The sequence below is a fragment of the Balaenoptera acutorostrata genome, chromosome 4 (assembly GCF_949987535.1).
Source record: "Balaenoptera acutorostrata chromosome 4, mBalAcu1.1, whole genome shotgun sequence".
Taxonomy (NCBI): Eukaryota; Metazoa; Chordata; class Mammalia; order Artiodactyla; family Balaenopteridae; genus Balaenoptera; species Balaenoptera acutorostrata.
Genome location: NC_080067.1, coordinates 9,325,801 through 9,348,175, shown reverse-complemented (window position 1 = coordinate 9,348,175; position 22,375 = coordinate 9,325,801).

Here is a 22,375-nt window from a genome sequence, read left to right as displayed (position 1 = left end):
GATTTTTTAATTAACCCATGGTGCAGGTTTTCCTAGAATGGTCATAGACCCTGACCTTGATATTAATCTGAATTATTCAAATTCCCTTCAAATGGTTGTCCCACGAGGTCTTTTGTCCTCCTGGTCTCACCACTGCCTGTAACAGAGGCTTTTTTTGAATTCCTATCCTCATCCTCCTCCCAGACCTCCAGCACCTGGGAGCCTGTATTCTCCCTACACAACAACTGCCTTCTTAACTCATTCTAAAGTCTGTCCATGGAGGGCTGGTGGGGCTGGTCTGACTGCTCCAAAAAGGGGAGATCTCAGTGTCCAAATCTGTGTGGTCTGATATGGCATGACGCTGTTGACATGCTGTAAGCACCAGATTTCAAAGAAAAAAATATGCACCAGATTTCAAAGAAAAAAATCTCAAATTAACAAAGTAAAATTGCTCATTCCTGAAAACATAGGAATAGGACACAAACCTAGCTTTAAAAAAAAAGTCAATTTCTTTTTTTAAAATTTTTTTTTATTGAAGTATAGTTGAATTCCAGCATTTATTGTTTGTAGATTTTTTGTTGATGGCCACTTTGACTGGTGTGAGATACCTCATTGTAGTTTTGATTTGCATTTCTCTAATAATTAGTAATACTTTACACGAGAGCTTTTTTGGGGTTTTTTTTTGGCTGCATTGCATGGCATGTGGGATCTTAGTTCCCTGACCAGGGATCGAACTCATGCCCCCTGCAATGGAAGTGCAGAGTCTTAACCACTGGACCACCAGGGACGTCCCCACCAAAAAAGTCGATTTCTATTTGTGCCTCCATTCTGCAAGGGTAGGGAAACAATAAATTGGGGTCAACCTCCCCTCCTCTCTTTTGCTGAGGGTCGTAACTGTCCTGGGGGTTTACCTGGTCCTGCAACACTGTGAGGAAGAGGAACCTAGCATCCCTCCACCTTGGCAAGGTCTGGTAGGGGCAAGGGGTCACCTTGGCCACTTCCGGCAGCATGCTGGATTTTGGAATCTCAGAGAAGTTGTCCAAGGTCCTTTCCATCTTCCACACTGCTCTCCAGCACATGGTGTAATTCTGGGTCTCCTGGAACACGCTGGGATGTAGGGAACACTTGCAGGCTATCTGAAGCTCAGTCATCTTAGACCAGGGGTGGGCAGGCAAACAACAGCCCATAGGCCAGATCCAGCCTGCTGCCTGTTTATGTAAATAAAGTTTCATTGAAACATCCCACATTCATTCATTTACATGTTGTTTGTGGCTACTTTTGTGCTGATGGCAGAATCGAGTAGTTGTGACAGAGTCCATATGGCATGCAAAGGCTAAGATATTTACTATCTGAACCTTTAAGAAAAAATTGACCAACTCCTGGCTCAGATATACCATGGACCCATATCTTCTTGGTCTTCCCACTTTCCCAGGGCTCTTCTTGGGGACGTTTTCACATCCCATCGACTGTCATTTTTTCCCCCATCTCCACCCACAGACTCAAATGGTGGTGTCAGTATCCAGGCTTATGTCTCAGGGACCTCACCAGTATCTGAGCTCTAATCAGCTCCCACAGGGAAGGAAAACTTCGTTCCAGTTCTTCAGATATTTTTCCAAATCTCTGTCCACGCCAAGTGTCCCTTTATTTCCCCCAAAGTTTAGGATTTAAAATTCACATCTCAAAATTGTTCCTCAAATTTCCACGGTGCATCCCCTCCCTAAGGCAGTGAATGAAGAATGGCTTAGATCAGTGATTCTCAAAGTGTGGACCACAGGATGGCAGCGTCCCCTGGGGATGTGTTACAAATGCAGGTTCCCAGGCCTCATCCCACCTCCACTGAATCAGAAGTCCTGGGGATGGGACCCAGCAACCTGTGTTCTGATAAGATCTTCCAGCAATTCTGACGCGGGCTAGAGTTTGGTAAGCCTTGGATGAGAATGAGTGGTGCTGGGAATGAAGATTGGAAGAAAGCATCAGATCTGCAATGCAATCTGTTAATGTAATCTGTCAGTGTTTCACTCCCATCATTGCTGTGTTTATATCTACTCTTATAGTTCTTCTTTCTCGTGCACCGATTTGCTTTAACACGTCAGGGTCATGCCCACTGTGCCCCAGAACCTGTGGTGGACAAAATGTACATAGAAGCCCAAGGCTCTTTGTTCCTTTAAGAAGTAGGTGTCTCTTTTATTCAGTCCTCTGAGTAGGTCAAGGCCATTACTAGTAGCTGAGAATTCATTTCCTCTGCCCTTATCACTGCCTTTCCAAACTGGACTACGCGTGCTCAGGTTAGAGTGTGCACTTAGGGCTGTGCAAAGCTGTATCATTAATGGGGGACATTGCCCTATCTAGAGTTAAGGGAAACCTATATGGGTAAGTATGGGTAAAACTGGGGTTAGAATATAAAATTTGCATTTACTTTAAAGATAACACAACAAATTTCTAGAATTGCTTCAGGCTGTGCCACCAGAACCCCCAGGGAGGGTATCCACTCTCCTTTGCCAGTGGAAATGTTTGAGGGGTCCTAGTGTAAGCAACCCAAGGGGTGGGCAGAATATGACTTGAAGACTTAGTCTGGGCATTTAGCCTGTTCATAAATGAGGAACTGCTCCAGGTAGCCTCTTTATTCTGTTACTCAAATATTCACCTTTCATCCATATATTTTGTATTCTTAATTATGTATTATCTATATTGAACTTTTCTTCCTTCGCATTCATTTTTTTCCCTCCCTGTTTCCCTAGCTTTCATCCTGTGTCTTCTAAACCCATAGGCCGTGTTTATAAGAAAGCCACTGATTAAGCCAATGTGTGGATCCATATCTGGGGGACCTCTTACAGACTCGTTTTTGCATCAGTGTTCTCATCAGCTAAGCAGTGGATCTGATTTATTTTAATATAAATGTACGTGTGGGTTCACCACTCACCGCTTGGCTGAAACCTCCGCCAAGCTGGGCAGATCTTGGGAACTGCTGCAAGCTTACACCCTCCACCCCCTCCCCTTTCATAACCTCTTACTCCCTGTTTGCGCAAAGCTCTGTGTACTGAATGAGGAGCTGGCTGGTGAGGTGCATGCCTGTCTGTTTCTCTTACACGAGAATGATGGCGGATGCGGAGTCGCGTATTCACGCCCATTTGTATATTTGCTTTGGAGCCCTTTTGAAAATGTAATCCTGGAGGTAAATTCCCCACACTTTTCTTTTAAGTTGGTCCTTTCTCCATGCCTTTTATCACAGACTTTCCATTTTCAAAAACTAATGAGACAGTAAGGAAATCTTAGAGCCGAATGTAAATGTGAATTTGAAAATGTCCCATTTTGGGTTTCCAACAATGCTTGATCATTTTTGCTGTGAGAGCAGTCAGATTTATGAAAGGAAATGGACCTGTCTTTTTGCTTTGTTTTGTTAAATAATTCATAGCAAAAATCCATGATTTTTCGAAGATCTTTCTCTGTTTCAAAGAGCACTGAACTAAAGAATAACAAATAAGAAAACATTAGCAATTTGGCTCCTTTTTTTTTTTTTAATTATCAGAAATATTCTTGACCAACCTTGTGTCTAAGTTCCCATTTACCAGCCCAAATAAATTGGTCACAGCCTGCTCCCCTGTTAGTTGCAGGCAGGGGAAAAAAAAAAAAAAAAAGAAAGAAATATGGAGGGTTTTGCATTAATTTTTTAATGCTGATTACATCTTTCCAAGGTTTCTTTTAGAGGAAATACACTATGTATTGTTGACATATGATTCCTTTCTGAAGATAATAAAGACAAAGGTATTCAACTAAGTTCTGAATTCCACCTTCCCCATTTCTTCAAAGATCTTATTTGTAAACAGCCCACCCAAATGACTAATTAAAGAAAAAGAAATCGTTCAGCACAGTGGAGTTTCCTGGCAGGGTTTTTGGAATCCAACCACTGGAGTGGATGCTGCACCAGTGAGAGCTCTGCCATCAGTTTTGATGACAAGAGTTTGGAGCAAAGTATCAACCGGGCAGTATGACTATAAATGAAAACATCCATTTTCCTCTAAGGAAAAAAATCAGCAATTTGGATTTGTCATAATGAGAACTATCACGAATTCCTGTGTTTTTCTGGATTAGAGGACTTGAAGAATAGTTATCCAAGGTAAGTGGAGGTGATGACAATCAAATATTCTCCACCAAAAAAAAAAAAAAAAGTCTCCTTTTCCTGGGGAAATGACTGGAGTGGTGCCATGTTGCGTAGCCTAGTGCCGTTATCATGTGTTTTACAGACCGATGGAGGGGCTGCAGAATCTTTCACACTCAAAGCCATTTGTGTAGCTGGATTGGGTGCCCCTCCCCCACCCAAAGATTGCCAGATTTGCACTGAATATTGTCAGCCATATGTGTTCATATTGTCCATTATAACGTGATAGAATTCTGGCGGTGCTCCCGGGGAGAGAGCCCCATCACTAATGTGGCCGCCTTGGTGGATAGGGTAGTGTCATTGTTGTTGGGCTGGGAGAAGGCAGAACCGTGGCTCTTGTGGAGCTGACTTGCATGGGTGTCCTTGCCTGGAAGCCCCCCTCCCCCCTCGCTTGCTATAAACATCATGAAACATAGTTTTCCCCATAGACTACAAGACAGTCTTATGTCCAATGTCACCAGACTCTGAGGGTCCGACCCAGATTTATAAAATCTCTTTATCAAAAGGACTGAAAAGTTTCCCTCACTGAGTATATTCGTTACACTGAGAAGGAGTGTGAGGCCTAAAGGGTTAACCTCAGTCCAAGATCTGACTCTGGTCAGGGGTGAAATTGAACTTATCTCCATCTTCTTACCTGCTGACTCAGAGGAAAAACCACCCCAGGGCAGACCTCACTGAGAACAAAAGAGAACAGGACAACGTGTGCCAGGTTCAGAGAAAGTAAAGAGGAGACTCCAAAGTTAAAATTCACAATCAAGGCATATATATGAGATGCAAGATCAGAAGAAAGGAAGTAAAGGGAGAAAGAAAGAATCGTAAACCCTGGTGCGTGTAACAAGCTCAGGGCAAAATTCCCTCTCCAGTAGCACCAAGGAGTTCTCAACTGTGCATTCCAAACCCTCTCCAGGAGCAGCACTCCCACCCATGTCAGTGAGAGATCTGCACTCAAAAGCAGTGAAGCAATGGCAATAAAGATCCACGGTGTACAAAGAAAAAAAAAAAATACCACCACCACCACCAACAGGATCACAGGGCAGGCCCCAAGGGAGCCCATCTACCCAGATCTTACCTTGTGTCCTGAATCCCTAAAATTTAGAGCCTGAAACAATGGATGGAAAATCTGGTGGCACATTTGAGTCACCTGGGGAGTTTTAAAAACATAACAATACCCCAAACCCATCCCCAGAGATACTGGTTGAATTGATCTGAGGAGGAGCTTGGACATCAGTGTCTTTTAAAGCTTCCTTGGTGATTCTAAGGTGCAGCCAGGTTGAGAACCACTGCTCACATTATGAGGCTGCTCCAAAGATTTCATGTCTCTGCCACAGAGAGCAGAGTGGTCAGCAGACCTGACCCTTATCGTCTTGGGGGCTAAGGAATACAAGTTGAATTAAATCTTCATTTATGAAAACTGTTGAGAAGATAAAGTATTGATCTTACTTGAGAGACTTTTATGTTAGTAAGTTAAATGAGGACTGTACCTTTCTACTAGTAATATAAGAGTACCATTACTATATGGAAATATAATGTTCCATAATATTTTTATTGTGAGACAGGGGACGTGTCTTACTGCACTCAAATGTACAGTTTATACATGACTGTAAAGTTAGCTATAATCCATAAACAGGCAATATAGATCTTAGATATCTCTTTTAAGATCAGTTGGAAGGAAAATTCCTTATTCCTTAGCAACACCATAGGAAGCGGGATTGCCTCCAAGGGGAAAAAAAAAAAAATCTTTATCTTTCCTAATTATTCCACAAGAAAAGGCAATAGAACATTCCATTATTGTAATATTTGAAGGAGAATCAATGCTTTTGTGATAATTCTCATGTATATTATTCAAGTATTGCAATGGAAACCTGAAGAGGTATTTATTTTGCTTTCATTATATTTTTCAGTATGACTAACTGAATTACACTGAAACAAGAACTGAGAGATATATTTTCCCTGAATTTCGTATGCTATAATAGAAAAAACACATGTAGGAAGGTTACGTGTTTCCTGGGTTGTTGGGGGGCTGATAGCTTCAAGCACAGTACAAATAGGCATATTACTTGAGCATTTTCACTTTAGGCTATTTGGAAATGTGTCATTTAAAATGTGGAATCCTGGCACAAGATTTTCACACTGAAATTTTTTCAGAACTATCTAAAATGTGTCTTATTTGTGAAAATGCATCTTATTAATCCATTGTGATATAAAATAACAGCTGCTAATATGATTTTAAAGTTTGTAATAAAGTGCATCAAAATGTCTATAGAACGGATCGTGACAGCACAGCCAACAAGCGATATTTCAAGGACTTTTAAGATGTGAGTAAAATGTCACCATGGCAGAACATGAAAACTCCCAAATGTATCTTTTCTGATTTTGACATTTATTCTTCTAATTTGGACCCCACACCCACTTGCCCCAGGAATTTCTATTATTTGAAAGAAAGAAGAAGGCAAATAGTCATTGGTGCTAAAGTAAGTGATACAACCCCTGGTGTCAGCCTGTATCAGTTAGCTATTGCTGTAATAATGCTGTGTAACAAACCACTCTAGCTCTGTTGCCTAGAATCATTTATTCCAGTGTCTGTGGGTCAGCTAGGATTTGGCTGATCTAGGCTGGGCTCAGTCATACTTGGGTCTGTAAGGGAAATATATTCTGCCTCTAATAGGAAGAATTGCATCAATAACAATAATGCAAACCACAAAATGACCCATAATATATTTCCCTCTGGAAAATGCCTGTGACTCTCTTTGGAGGAAAGCTGCCAGTGACAACTGCAGCTGTTTGTGGTGGTAAGGGGGAAGGAATCTTGCATGGATTAAATGTTAAGTTACTGATTTGATATCAACATAAACATATAATCCTGTTTGAGATGGTAGTGTAAGAGTGCAGTTTCTGGTGCTAGAATGCCAGGGTCAAAACCCCACCTCCAACAATTGCTGACTTTGTGACTTTGAGCAAGTTACTTAATTGCTTTGTTCTTTGTTCTCTTCATCTGTGAGAAAGAATAATCCCTAAATCATAGGGTTGTTTCAAGGATCAAAGAAGTTAGTGTTTGTAAGTATTAGCTTAAAAAATGAATTGTCATCTTCAGCCAGGGTAATATGTAACCACTCAAGTCTTCCATCTTTTATCCACCATATTGTTTCTGAAATATAAATTTCCAGGGGGCAGGAGCCATGCCTACTTTACATTCTGTGTGAATTTTCCACTAAATCATTGTATTTGGTAAGTGGCCTAACATGATATAGTGACTAATACAAGTAAAGATTATTTACGTTCCACAGGTACTCTTTCTGTAAAATAGGTTTATTTAGGCTTAGGTTTAATAGGTTTATAGCCAACCCCATGCCTGTATTTACCTTTCCTTGGGAAACCATAGCAAATTGATTCCAACAAGGCAAAACAATAATACATTCAAAATATATTTTTAGGCACCTATTGTGGGTGAAGATCCTTGCTAGACAATGGGGAACAGAGTCTGGGGTATGGGAGTTACAAAGCTGCAAAAAGAATGTCCTGTTCTCTTAAATAGCTTCAAGTCTATCAGGAAAGATAAAACAAATGAGCTGGGGAACAGTAGCCAAACAAAAAGCTGATGCTACTAGAAAGGCAGAAGCAAAAACTTTGGACAAGTTGAACGAAGAGAGTCTTCATTGTTAGGTGAATTTACTCATCTGTAGAATGGAGATAAAAATAATACTTACCTCATACAGTTGATTTGAGGATTAATATGTAAAGTACTTACAACATTGTTAACCACTATTGTTAGTAGTAGCAGGATGTCTCATTCTCTCCTTCCAAAATATTGTTCTCTAATATTATCTTGTCCTCTAGTTTTTTAGTTCCACACTTAAACTATTATTATTGCTATTGCTATAATTATTTTTTATTTTATTTTTGTTCTTCTTACAACCAATGCTTACTTATATTTACCCACATTTAATGATTTAATTTATTTGCTCTCCATTACTCCTTGTATTCCACTGCTTCTTCTGAGTTCAGTTTATTTGCATGCTGAAGAGATACTTCAGTTGTGCTTATAGTGAGGGTCTGAGGTCTTTAGTCGGTATTTTTATGATATAAAATTTCTCATCATTTCTTGTCTAGAAATGTATTTATTTTGCTCTCAAGCTTTAACCATACTTTATATGGGTACAGAATTCTACATTGATGGTTATTTTCCCTCAGCACTTTGGAATTGCTATTTTATTATCTTTTACCTATATTATTGTAGACAAGAAATATGTGGTTTCTTCAGAAATATTAGTCTTTTCTCTCTGGTTGTTTTTATAGTTTACAGTCTCTACTGAGGTTCTCCACTTGTTTCCTCATTGTGTTTATATTTTCCTTTAAACCCTTGAACATATTTATACTAGCTATTTGAAAGTCCTCTGCTAATTTCATTATTTTTTTCATTTTAGTCCCTCTATTGGCCAATTTTTCTTCTTATGAGTCAAATGTTCTTGTTACTTCACATGGTTAGTGATTTTTGGTGGTATGCTAGACATTGTCAGTCCAACATTCTTGAGTGTCGGATTTTGTCATCTTTCTTTAAAGAGTCTTGAGTTTTTTTCTGGAAGGCAGTTAATTTACTTGCAGATCACCTTGATCCATTCAAGGCTTGTTCTAAAATTTTGTGAGAGAGGAGTTAGAGTAGACTTTCCTCTAGAGTTAGACTAACTTTATTCCCAATGTGTGGTCTTTCTAGGATCCTTACTGAATTCCTAGGGTGTTCATTTGAATCTCCCCACCCTCACTGGTTGAAATCAAAACAATTCCCAGCCCTGTGTGATCTCCAGAATCTTCTAGGGAATTGCTCTTGTCTCAACAGTTGTTCTTTGCCCAGTCTCTTGGAGTTTCACCCTGTGTGTATGTACAACTTAGTATTTGACAGAAAGCTCAAGGGAACCTCTATGCAAATCCTAGAGCTACTTCTCTGTGTAATTATTCCTCTCTGGTACTTTGCCCTACATATTACACTTGCCTCAGTAGCCGTAATTCTGATCTCTTTGGCTCAGTTAAATGAGACTTCAGTTCCTTGCCTGGATCTCTCCTGCCTGCACCACAGTCTGAAAAGTGCTTCCAGGGCTGGAAATGAGGTCAAGGTTACTACAGGGCGTATACTTTCAACTACTCTGATTGTTTCAGTCTGGATTCTTCCAAAAGCCAGCTCTGAGACAATGATTCAAGTGCAAGTAGTTTATTTGGAAGCTGATCACAGTAAACACCAGTAGGGCTGTACAAAAGTGAAACAGGGAAGAGAAGGAAGCCAGTAAGGATGGGTTATTAAGTAAGTTCACTACTGTTTATCAGCTGGAACTCAGTCCTGCTGGGAAACCAAGGGAGACGGCACAGAACTTGCTGCAGAGTTATCTCAGCTGAGGGGTGAGGAAGCTGGAATATTTATCCTCTAAAACCTTATCTGTGATTGGTTGAAGGCTGTTTCGAAGGCTACTAACTCTCTGGCACTTCAGGTGTGACCTGAAAATGGGCTGACGTGGCTCCCTGACCTGAAAAGAGTTCCCGGTCGAGAGTCACAGGTGACTATTTGGGTGGTATTAAATCACATTTACCACAAATCCATAATTATAATGTTTCCACTTCGTATTAGGGTCAAAGGGAAAATGATGTGGATAAATATGTCAACCTTGATAAATATAGTTCTAGGTCCTAAAAATCAATAGGTAGCAAGCTTAATGAAAACAAAATCTCTGTTTTTCCGGTTTGCTTTCATTTAGCTATTCCCTGCACATCTATGTGAAAATGATACTCAGCCCGTTGATTGGAAATACTACATGTCTCATATTTTGCCTGTCTGGAATGCATCTTTATGTGCTCTTTTCCAAGAGGAAACTTTTTTTAATCATCTCAGCCTAGTGGGATGGAGAATAAAATTGAAGTAGCACAAGGAGTAGCATTGAAGTACACAGACTTCAAATTGTCTTAGTTCAGATAAAAGGAATTTTGAGGCTGAATGAATCTGGAAAGTTGAGAAGTTTCCTAGACAAGCTTTGGTTGACATGGAAGTAAATGGAAAAGCAAAGAAGAAATAGAACAGGAGTGAATCTTGGACATTTTTCAGAGACAAATATATAGGCTTGGTTTTAATCCATAAGGTCAAATATTTCCTCTCCTCATGTTGGGCCATATCCTTAATCCACCAAGACAAAGACCAGAGCAACAAGGATTAACCTCAAGTTCAGGAGAATTTATTATTGATTTTGTCACAAAATAGCTGTGTGACCTTGAGCCAATTAGATCACTACTCTGGGCCTCACAAGAAAACAAAAACAAAAACATAAAGGCTATGTGAAGTCTTTCAAGTTCTTTCCAGCATTGTGGATCCATAAAATGCTACTTAACAGAGGCTTCGCCTGGAACAAAATTAAATCCAAAAGGAAAATAGCTTTCGTAATCATATCTGAACATTTAATTTGTCATTTGCTTTATGACATATGCATGAGGCTTATTGAAAATAACTTGACAAGGTTAATTACCAGTGCAGAATACAAAGATTGTGTCGGTAGCACAATATTTTGTTAGGCATGTGTGACAACATTGCAAAGTAGATCAGCTGCACGATTGTTTGTGATTTGGCATCCCCTTAGTTTGAAATGGCCACAATCCTAAACATGTGTTTTCCCCATACCCCCACCTCTATGGACAAAGTGTGTGCTATAAAAAAATTAACTCAAAAAAAAAAAAGCTTATCGACAATTTATTGCACTCTTTAGAAGGTGTGCAAAGGGTAGCAATACAGGGGGCAAAGTTTTCAGGTGGCTCCGATGCTACATAAACAGAAGCTTGTAAGTGCTTTCTCAAGAGCCATGGTGTTATTCAATCACCGGCAAAAACGTTGTCCCAAACTAAGAGAGATGCTTGAATCGGTTAAGGGATCATGATAAGAAGTATCAAGTCTTTGTTTCAATACTTATAATGATTCCTTACCTTGTAAGAAAATGAGTTTCTTAAAAATAACTCTGTCAACTCACTTTTTGAAAAACCCACAAATAGCACTTTAATATCGAAGAGGGATGATTTACAGTCACAGTTACCTGGGTTTTGTACACATAATGTCAATTTTCGCTTGCGGAAGGAAACATGTCACAGCATATCACTAGACTGAGAAAACAGAGGCACCTACCTGCAATAAACACACCATTTCCAGAGGAAGATTCCACCTCTCTCTCCTCTGGGGAGAGTAAAACCCTCTGTCAGTTGAAGGAGTATTGAACAAATGCTGTTAAAAGCGAATGCCAATTTTTCTGAGATTGTTAACAGTGTTGAATATCATGTTTATTTTTATTGAAATTATCTCTTCTCATTTATATGACCCTGAATAAAATATGCTAGTATAGAAGATGGGCATTTATGTCAGGCCAAACATACTAACTCATATATCAATATTTTGTCATAGGGTGATGTGGGTTATTTAATCCAGCAGAATATTTAGACTTTATCTTTTTGCAACATAAAATGACAACAATCGAAAAGTCTCATGATTTGGATAAGGAGTTTAATCTTTGTGGCCTTTCCAGAAAATGTTTCTAGTTGGAAGAGTAACATGGCTGGTCGATTCAGGTTGGAAGTCATTTGGGCTTGGGGACTTATGAAGGTCATTGTGGCCTAGACCACAGGGAGATACTTTTTATTTTCCCTGAAAAGTGGTCTGGTTAAGTGGAGTCAAAATTATTCTCATTTGTGCAACTGCAGAGATATTGTTTTGCATGTGCTGTGTACACTCTGCTATTGTATTAAGATTTGGCTGATAATTTGACACCTTATGTCAGCTGTTGACTACAAAGAAAACTTGATAAAATGCTATAAAGTAGGAGGAAGAAAATAACTAGGCAACAGCGTCAGTAAAGCAGGGCAAGTTGGGTTTTTATCTTTATTCTGTAATGGCTTCAGCCTTTGTCTGATATGTTTCTCATTCTTCTCTCATATCAAATTCGTATATTAACTGCCAGGAAGAAAAGAAGGAAATCAAAATGAAACCATAACTCTGAACCAAACTGCAGAGAATTTTCTTTTTTTCAAAATAAGAGATAGAAAGGAAATGGCACAGCACTTAGAAAATTACCCACACTTGTTTGAATAAAATGCCACCTTAAGACCCATGGTTCAATTCCTTACAATCTAAATTCCTTCCAAATGTGGCTCTGCCAGCATACTCCAATGAAAAAGAAAATTGACATTGTTATTTGAATAATATATATTATTATTACCTGCATAGAACTGCATCCTTTGATGCACCAACATTTAACAATGCCCTATCGCTGGGTATTTTAGGCTATCTTCTACTCTCTGCTCACTCCCAATTTTTTGCTAGTATTAATATGATGTTTGAATATCTTTGTTGAGTAAGTGAAGAATTAAATGAATGAATGAAAGATAGACAGGTTCTGCTACTCAGAATGTAGAGATGAGAGAAGTGACCCTTCATGGGCACTAGTGCTTGACAGCACCCCCTTTCCAGCCACAGAAAGTTGGCCTCTTTGGACCACATCTAAAGGCTTCCTTGATAGCTGATTTCTGGGTGGGTTCAGCATGAGGAGGGGACACTGGCAGAATGTCAAACGAAGAGCGGTCTAGGGTTGGGGAATATCCCTTCCCATCTCCCTCCCATCAGGGTTATCTCAGGTCGGCTATCCCCCTGGACCAGACCACTGTTCCTGCCAAGGGGACCACCTGTTCATGGCCCTCCCTCTATGTTCTGGTCACTGTTCCCTCTTCTCTGCTCCTCAGGTCTAGGGCTGGTGGTAGCCCTGTTGTCACTGCCTCCTGGGTCCTGGCAGTTTCCCTACCCCCTTTACCAACCCCCCCTCAAACTCATCTGAACATGAAATCTATTTCCTGCTGGGACACTACCGTGATAACCCTGTCACGTTAGGGAGTGACACAAACCAAGGTTTTGCTCTTTCATATGTTTTGTGTATGATGTAGTGGTGGTGGTGACATTTTTACCTCCAAAAATACTATGTGCCTAGAAGTATTTCTCACAAATGGACAAAATGCAATTGAATGGAATGATACTTTGAAGTATTAAGTTAAAAAGTTATGAAACAGCACATATATTATATTACTGTAGTTATATTAATTATATTATATTGCATGCATTAGATTATATTAATTATATTGATTACATGACATTATATTAATTATATTATATTATACTGTACTATGCTACACTACTGTATACTACATTATATTATACCAATGCTTTGTTAAAACTACTGAACACATGTAAACATTTCTGAGAAGGTGGATTGTTGGAGAATTTAATTTTCTTCCTTGATTTTTTTCTGCATGTTTCAAACTTTCTACAATAAATATGTGCTGGTTTTGTCAAAAAATAAGTAAAAATTATTAACCAGTTGAGCAGAATCCCAAACATATATTAAGTCTTACGTGCCAGTTGTAAGGAATACAGAGCTGAATGAGCCTTGCCATTTGGGGTGCTGTTTATACATCTGTCAATGTGTTCATTTTCTCAGTAGAACTCTACAAAGAAACGTTTCTGGCTGGAAGGGTGTGCCAAGGCCACACGAGCCCCAGAGGGTTGCTGGCATTCTCAGATGAGACCTTGAACCATTTTGCGCCATTTTCCTCAGATCACACCCCTTCTAGTTCTTTTCCCCTTTTCTAGCCCTCTCTGCCTTTTTGGTTCCTCAGTAAGATCCTCACTCTGGCTTCTTCCTCTCCTGACCCTGCCTCCGCCATGCCTGTGCCCAATTGGATGCTTGGATTTGTCTCGTGGTCCTCCGTCTTGGTTCTGCTTCCTGACTCCTGATCACGCATGTCTCTTCTACTCTGTGTTTCTGTGAGGTTCTTCATGGTCACTCCCCTGAGTTCAGGCCAGTCCACATCCCCCCTCCTTCCATACTTCAACATCATGGGCCACCCTCCACCAAATCTGTATCATCCTCGTGGGGAGGGATTGGGTGGTCTGAGTCATACCATGTACCTTGGATGTTATACAAAGTCCTGACTTTCTCTTGAGTATGATCTATGACAGGTGGATTCTATGATAAATTTGCATGTGCCTGAGTGAAGCCATGTGGGGTTTTACTGTTTAATCATGTCATGTTTTAAGTACATGAAAACAACATATACACATAACTTAGATGAAAGATTCATGCCCTTCATGCTAATATGTCTCAGCAACCAGGGAGACCCACAATCGGAGTTTCATGGAGTTCTGTGCCTTTTGTATATGGGACACACCCATTTATGGATCCAAACCTGGGATCGTTGTTAAAAAATCAGATTATTCCATATGAAGAAAAATTTAAGCAAATGAGGAAAAATCCCATGGTTCAAACAATCGATGATACAGAGTAGCTTCTGAACAAAATAAGAGACTAGTCTTCCTTCATCTTAGAAATATGGGAAGGTCATTATTGAAGTTTATTTAATCTTGAACTAAAGTGGAAGAACTCACCAAATTCTAGACAACCACCTTTTGCAGCTAGTAAATGCAATATTTGGACAAACAAAAGGGAACTCTATAAAGTAACATTCTTTACCCTAAGAAGGATTCCATCACATGTAATATTTATGTAGCAGGTTCTGTCAGTGTTCTGGCTATAAGCCTTCAGGACCTCTCACCCTACCTGTGGATGCCAGCCTGACTTCTAACAGTGCGTACCAGCACCTTTGTCCGTGGACTACCCTCGATGGAAATAACCCACTTTACCCTAGTGATGTGTCTGGGAATTAACTACCCTCTGAGGCATTACTTAACCAATGACTAACAGCTATGGGGGTACAAGTAACCTAATTCCCTGACCCTTAACTGATATTTTACACAGTATCCCACCTAATCCCTGGGATTAAGCTTCAGTCACTCACCATAGTAACTGGCTTAATAAAGCACTCCCGTTGGCTGTCTTTCCTTCCCTGTATCACCTGATTATTGGCACACTAGTGTACTGCACCCCTCAGATAAACCAAACCTTATTTCAGATCTGTTTCCCTGGGGAAGCAGAACATTACCAACAAGGGTACTGACTTTATGTCCCAAATTTGAAGGATCATGGTGAAACCTGCCATGCTTCCTTGTAGGTTGTTCCTTCATGTGGATATCTGCCAGTGTAGACAGCTTTCGATAGGAAAGGACTGCTGAAACAGCATGCTAGTTTTCATGTCTTTTTAAGAAAGAGTTTGTTGTAATGAAATTGTTCTTCTTGCTAGTGGGCCCATTTGAGAAACTATGGATACCAAATTTAGAAACCAAACCTTAACTTCTGATGGTAGGTTTGGGATCTGGTCAGATTCAGAATGGCATGTCCCCATCTTTATTTCTGCTATAGACAGTGGGCAGGACTGTTAAACAACAGGCTTTATTAGTTACACAGTCCAGCGTACCACTTAGGAATAAAAACAAGTAATTTATTAAACTTTCCCTTGACCAACAATGGCTTAAGAGAAGAAAAACATCCCTTGAGGGGAAAAAAAAAAAAGTTTCATGAAACTCCAAGGTTCTTAAAGGTCTAAACCTTTCAAAACTCTCCAATTCTGTTTTGCTTTTCCTCTCCTGGTTAATGGTAACACTTCATCACACGTTTCACGTTGTCATTGTGTAAATACTCTGCAATGAGTGGCAACTCATGGCCCTGTATAACCACACTGCACTGTATTTATAAGCTTTCCCTTATATTTACATTTGGAAATGTTAGGTGATGAGCCATCACATATCTCCCCCCTCTTCTTTTCTCTCATATTGTTTTTCAGAAGCAATATACATGAGGATGACTGACACCTCTTTCTTCATGTTATCTAGTGTTCTGTTTGTGTGTGTGTGTGTGTGTGTGTGTGTGTGTGTAAGTGATTGGATATGACTGTGGGAAAAGGATAAGAGTTACAGAGGAAGCAAGGTGGAATAAACTTGAGAGAGAGAAAGAAAGAAAGAATGGTTATACTTAGGAAAACAATGTTTTGAGATGCAAACTTTAACATGAAAGGATTTTATCTTAAATAAATCGAGGATGAGCCAAAGTATAGAAAAACGTGAACTGGAATTCTAATGCTCATCAAGCCTTTAGAACTCTGCTGCCTCATAGGGCAACTACTATCCACAGATGGCTAAATTTAAGTTAGTTATGATGAATCAAAATTAAAACATCAGTTAGTCATTAGACCAGCCACATCTGAAGCATTCAGCAGATATGTGAAGTTAGTGGACAGACCTAGTGTGGATATAGAACATTTCCATCATTGCGGAAAGCTCAGTTGGATAGTCCTGGTCCAGAAAGTGCGAGCACTTCCGCATCGTATTCAACAGACGTAACTACGTGCTATCATCTGATGAAGCATATGGGAATTCTGCCGTCCTCCACCACCATTTCCTCTTTCTTCCAGGGACTTGAAATAGGAAGAAAAAAAAACAACCCCACAGACCTACAAAAAAGAGAGAAAAGACAAAGAGGACTGTTGTAAAAACAAGAAGCTTTGAAGAATCGGAAGCAGATGTTATGCTGGGAGCTGGTACGTGCTATGGCACCACCTGCACCTGCTTAATTCCATCCAAAATCATCTCCTCCACAGTTACCATGAAGAAAGACAGAGATTCGAAGATTTAAGAATATTTGGTGGGGAATCAGGGAGGAAAAAAGCGAGAGTAAGGTGCAGATCAGAATACTGGTTCATTCCCAGTGGGCGTTCCTGGATCTGAAGTAAGGAATTTTCTCTGCCCAGAGCTTGACTGGTTGGCTGGACCACCTTGCAAAGCTATTCCGTACGTCCACATTTTGCATATGCAATTATATGTTAGCTACTGCTGATATATACATATATACACATATGCTTTGGTTAAGGATATGGTGTGCAAACAAAATTTGTGTGTGAAAATAGTCAAGGACCATTCTTTTATCTCTCAGACAATGTGTTTTGCTGCCTCTATTTCATAGTATTTCAATGAGTCTGAGCTCAGCTCAGATGGCGTTGCCTTAATACTTTCCTTACAGTGGCTTGCTCATTTTCTGGCACAACTCTTTATTCCTGGTGAAGAAAGCTGCCAGTTATAACTCGTTGGTTCTGAGCACTAAAAGTATTCTCTTGCTGAACCCACAGAGACAGAGTGACTCATCTGATGAGTAATATGAACTCTCTCTTCAGAAACAAATTACCTGGAAAAGGATACATTCTTCAGAAGATGCCATCATTTTTCTTCTGGAAGAGTTACTGGTTCCCATTAATGGGTGTAAATCATAAAATCTAGCTGCACCGGAAGAGAGACCATTTTGGAGTTGATGTGGGTGACCCAGTATTTTACCAGGCTGGTGACAGTGGGATCTTTTTGGAAATTGAATAGGAAATATCAGCTGGCTGAAAACACATCCCACATGAAAGCTCAAATAGAGAGTAAGTGCTGTCCCAGATCTATGATTTGCTAGCATCTTTGATTGTTCTCTTGGCTTGGCATAATCCTTCTCTCTTTGCAGAAGAGGGCTTATTTTTCACTTTTTCTCAGCCAGTGTTTTCCCTTCTGACCCATAGAGAGAAACTCGAAATCATCGGCTGCATTTTCTACTTGATTCTCCACATTTGTGACTCCCATAGAGGGAAGACCAACACTTCAAATGAAGCCTGCAAGTTGAACTTTTGGAGGTGAATCACAGATTTCTTAGTTCATTCATTTATTCATCTACTTATTCATTCAAAAATGTATGCTAGGCACAGTGTTATAAACTGGAGATACAAGGAAAATGATAGACAAAATCCCTCTCTCTCGAAGATTACATTCTAGTAAAAGATAATAACCTGGGATATTAGTTTCCTACTGCTGTTGTAACAAATTACCACAAATTTAATGGCTTAAAACTGTACAAGTTTATTATCTTAACAATTCTGCAGGGCAGAAGTTTGACATGGGTCTCACTGGATCAAAAGTTTCTTTCTTGAGGCTCCAGGGGAGAATTCATTTCCTTACCTTTTCCAATTTCTACAGGCCACCTATATTTCTTGACTTGTGGCCCCCTTTCTCTGTCATCAAAGCCAGCAATGTCACAGTAAGTCCTTCCCATGTCACATTGCTTTGACTCTTCTTTTGTCATCACAGACACATCTATATCTATATCTAGATCTAGATATACACACACAATGTAATACTACTCAGCCCTAAAAAGAATGAAATAATGCCATTTGGAGCAACATGGATGGACCTGGAGATTATCATACTAAGTAAAGTAAGCCAGACAGAGAAAGACAAATATCATATAATATCACTTATATGTGGAGTCTGAAAAAAGATGCAAATGAACTTATTTACAAAACAGAAATAGACCCACAGACATAGAAAACAAACTTATGGTTACCAAAGGGGAAGTGGCGGGGGAAGAATAAATGAGGAGTTTGGGATTAACATATACACACTACTATATATAAAATAGATAACCAAAAAGGACCTACTGTATAGCACAGGGAACTATACTCAATATTTCATAATAACCTATAAGGGAAAAGAATCTGAAAAAGAATATATGTGTGTGTGTGTGTGTGTGTGTGTGTGTATAAGTGAATCACTTTGCTCTACACCTGAAACTAACACAACATTGTAAATCAATTATACTTCAAAAAAAAAAACCCCACAAAAAGACTGTCTTTGATGTGAAGCAGTAAAAATTATTAATGTTATTTAAAAAGGAGTTGAATATTTTGGTGAGTGTTGCAAAAGAAACAGAGAGGGTAATGTGAGAGAGAATAAGAGTAGGGCACCCACTTCATTGTAGTTAGGAGAGATGTTTCTGAGGTGATATTTAAGCTGAGGACTGAAGGGTGAGAAGGAACCTCCCCTCATTCAATCAATGGAGGTTGACTTGGTGTGAGCATCTGACAGATCCTCAGCCCCACCACCCAGCTATCAGTTGATTAATTCAGGGATGGGCATCTGACTTAGGCTTGGCCCATTGAGCCCTTCTCTGAGATTTTTAAGCTTAGTTGCCGGGGAAAGTGCTCCATTCCTCTCCGTGCTGAAGCTTGGAAATATGAACGCCTAGAGTAGCCATCCATGTTTCTTGCCCTGTAGAGGGCATTGATATAAAAAAGGAAAGCTGGCACATATAGTTAAACAGAGACAAAAGACAGCAGAAGTCTTTTGTTTGAAGTAAAGTTACTAATTATATTATTTAGGATTCTTTTGGTTTTAAGTACTAGAAACCAAAAAACCTAACTATCTTAAGCAAAAAATGAAATATAACTCTTTTGTTCCCTGGTAGAAGCCTAATCTCTGAGGCTGGTTGGACCCCTACCCTTCTCAGGGTCTCATGATCCTCTCAATACATTTCTCTCTTTTGCTTAAGATACGTAAGTTTCTATCTTTGACAACCAAAAGAATCCTAAATAGTGCAATAATAATCTTACTTTGAGAAACCATAGCACACCCAGAGCTCTCCATGGGATCCGATAAGCATTTTTAAAATCCGTGTAAAATGTTACTACTGGTTTTTTTTTTTTATCCCCAAACCACAAATATCTACTTCATATCACATTATAAGAGTTGGCTTTGCTCATTTGTCCAATTAGAATGTATTTTGTGATCTCTTTTCTCTTTGCTTTTTAAAAATTTGTGAGATATAACATACATATAACGTATACATGTAAAATATATAAGTACAATGTAAAGAAGAGTGATAGATAATAATAAAATGAGCCAATCTTGCACTGACCTAGCATTAAGAACTTGAGCAATCCCTGTGCCTTTGACCCTCCTCTGGGCACCTCTATGCATGCATCTCTCTTCCTCCCCTCCAAAAGTAACCACTATCCTGAGTTTTCTGTTAATCATGCTCCCATTTTTCTTTAAAATGTTACTCTGTGTACATGTATGCCTTCCTGAGTGATGTGGTTTTTAATTTGCCAATTTTAACATTTATATAAATAGACTCATGCAAAACTGATTCGTCTACTACTTGCTTTTGTTGTTCAACATTGAAATTTGAGACTCATTCACACTGATATGTATAGGTGAAGTTCATTCATCTCCACTACTATATACTAAACCATGCTATGAATATGCAACAATTTACTTATGCAATTCTGATGATGGACAGTTAGATGGTTACTAATTGTTTGCTATTATAAACAAGTCACCTGGGGCACATGAGTAAGTTTCTCTGGTGTATACACCTAGAGGTACAATAACTGGGTCAAAGAAAAAGAGTATCTTCAGCTTTAGAGGTAATTCCAAGCAGGTTTCTAAAGTAGCTGCACCATTTAATAATCCAACCAGTAGTGTACAAGATATAGCATTGCTTCATGTTGCAGCTCAAATCTGGTATTGTGAGACTATTATTATTACTAATCTGTTGGGTGTGAAATGATATCTCATTGAGATTTTAAATTGGATTTTCCTGACTAATATTAAGGATATTGATCAGTTTTTGCATATTTATGGGAAAGGATGGTTTTTCTTCTGTAAAAGCATGTTCATATGAAAACATTATATATTTTGGAATTGAATTCTTTATCAGCTTTTTTGTGTTGCAATATTTCATTGAGTTTGTGAGTTGCCTTTAAACATTCTATTTTTTTTAATAAACAGAAATTCCTAATTTTAATATAGAAGGATTTATTGCCTAGGCTTTGTATTATTCTGTTCAATTCTCTGTCTATCCCTTCACCAACACTACCTGTCTTCATAGTAGTAATAGTAATAGTAATGAAGTAAAACTCTTGATATTTGGTAGGGCTAGTTTCTTTAGTAGTGTTTTGATTATTCTTGGCCAGTTGCCATTCTTTATACACTTTAGAATTACTTACAAGTTCCACAAAAATCCTCTTGGAATTCCAATTGGGACTCCACTTTATCTAGAGATTAACTTGGGGAGAATTGTCATTTTAAAAATATTTTAAAATATTGTCTTCTTATCTATGAATAAAACTGGTTCTTCCATTTATTTGACTGTCAAATTTAAAAATTGTTCACATAAAGACCTTACATGTTGTGTTAGATCTTTCTAAATATCTCATATTTTCATTGATATTTTAAATTGTATCTCTTTTAAATTATATTTTCTGTTTGCTACTGGTATATAAACTGCAATTGGTTTTTGTTAATCTTATGTTTGACAACCTTGCTTAATATTCTTTTAAAATCTAATATATTATTTGAAGAAACCTTACTTTTTTTTGAATTTTTGAATATTTTATTTATTTTTTATATAGCAGGTTCTTATTAGTTACCTATTTTATACATATTAGTGTATATATATCAATCCCAATCTCCCAGTTCATCCCACCACCATCACCTTGCCCCCCAGCAAAACCTTACATTTTTTATATTTACATTTTTAGCATACAAACATAAGGACAAAATAGGCAAGGATTAGAGAGGAACACAATATTTTTCATTTTTCTCAAATGGCTGTTTGTCATATCACCTATGAAACAGATATTTTGTTTCTTGATTTGTAATCTTTATTCTTTTTATTTAAAAAATTTGTCTACACCTATCAAAAAATCCAATAAATGGGTTTTTCCTGATATCAAAAGAAAATATTTTAATATTTCACTATTGAGTGGATGTTTGCTGTCGGTTCATCATAGATAACCATTATCAGATTAAGGATAGTCCTCTTTCCTGAGAGATTTTTGAAAATTATTATTATAAATAAAGGTTGATTTTTATTAAATGCTTCCTTTTATTTTTTACATCTGTGGTGATTTATGATTTTTTTCCTGTATTCTTTTAATGTAATAAGTTATACTAACACATTTTCTATTGTTGCACCAACCTTGCATTCCTGGAATAAACCCAGTTAGTCATCAGGTGTTATCTCTTTATGCAATGCTAGACTCAGTTTGATAATATTTTATTTAGAATTTTTAATATATGTTTATGAGGGAGATGATCTATATATTTTCCTATTTTTTAAATTTTTTCTTTCTTGGTTTTGTTAATAAGTTCGTACTAGTCTCATAAATTGAAGAATATTTTATTCAGCTATTACTATAGTAATAACTCCACTATCTCATGGGTTTGCAACATCACTTATTTTTTCTCATGTTACATGTTATATTGTAATTCTGGTTATCTTTGGTGGGATAAGCTGGGCTCTGCTTTATGTGCCTTTTCATTCTAGAACCCAGGCTAAAAAAGCAACTTGTATTTGGCACATGCTGTTTTCATGACTGAAGGTAGAAACATAGGAGGTGTGAGCCAAACCAAATGTGGCAAACATCACATTTTCTCATTATTCATTGGCAAGTCACATGGACAAGCTCAAAGTCAATGAGGTG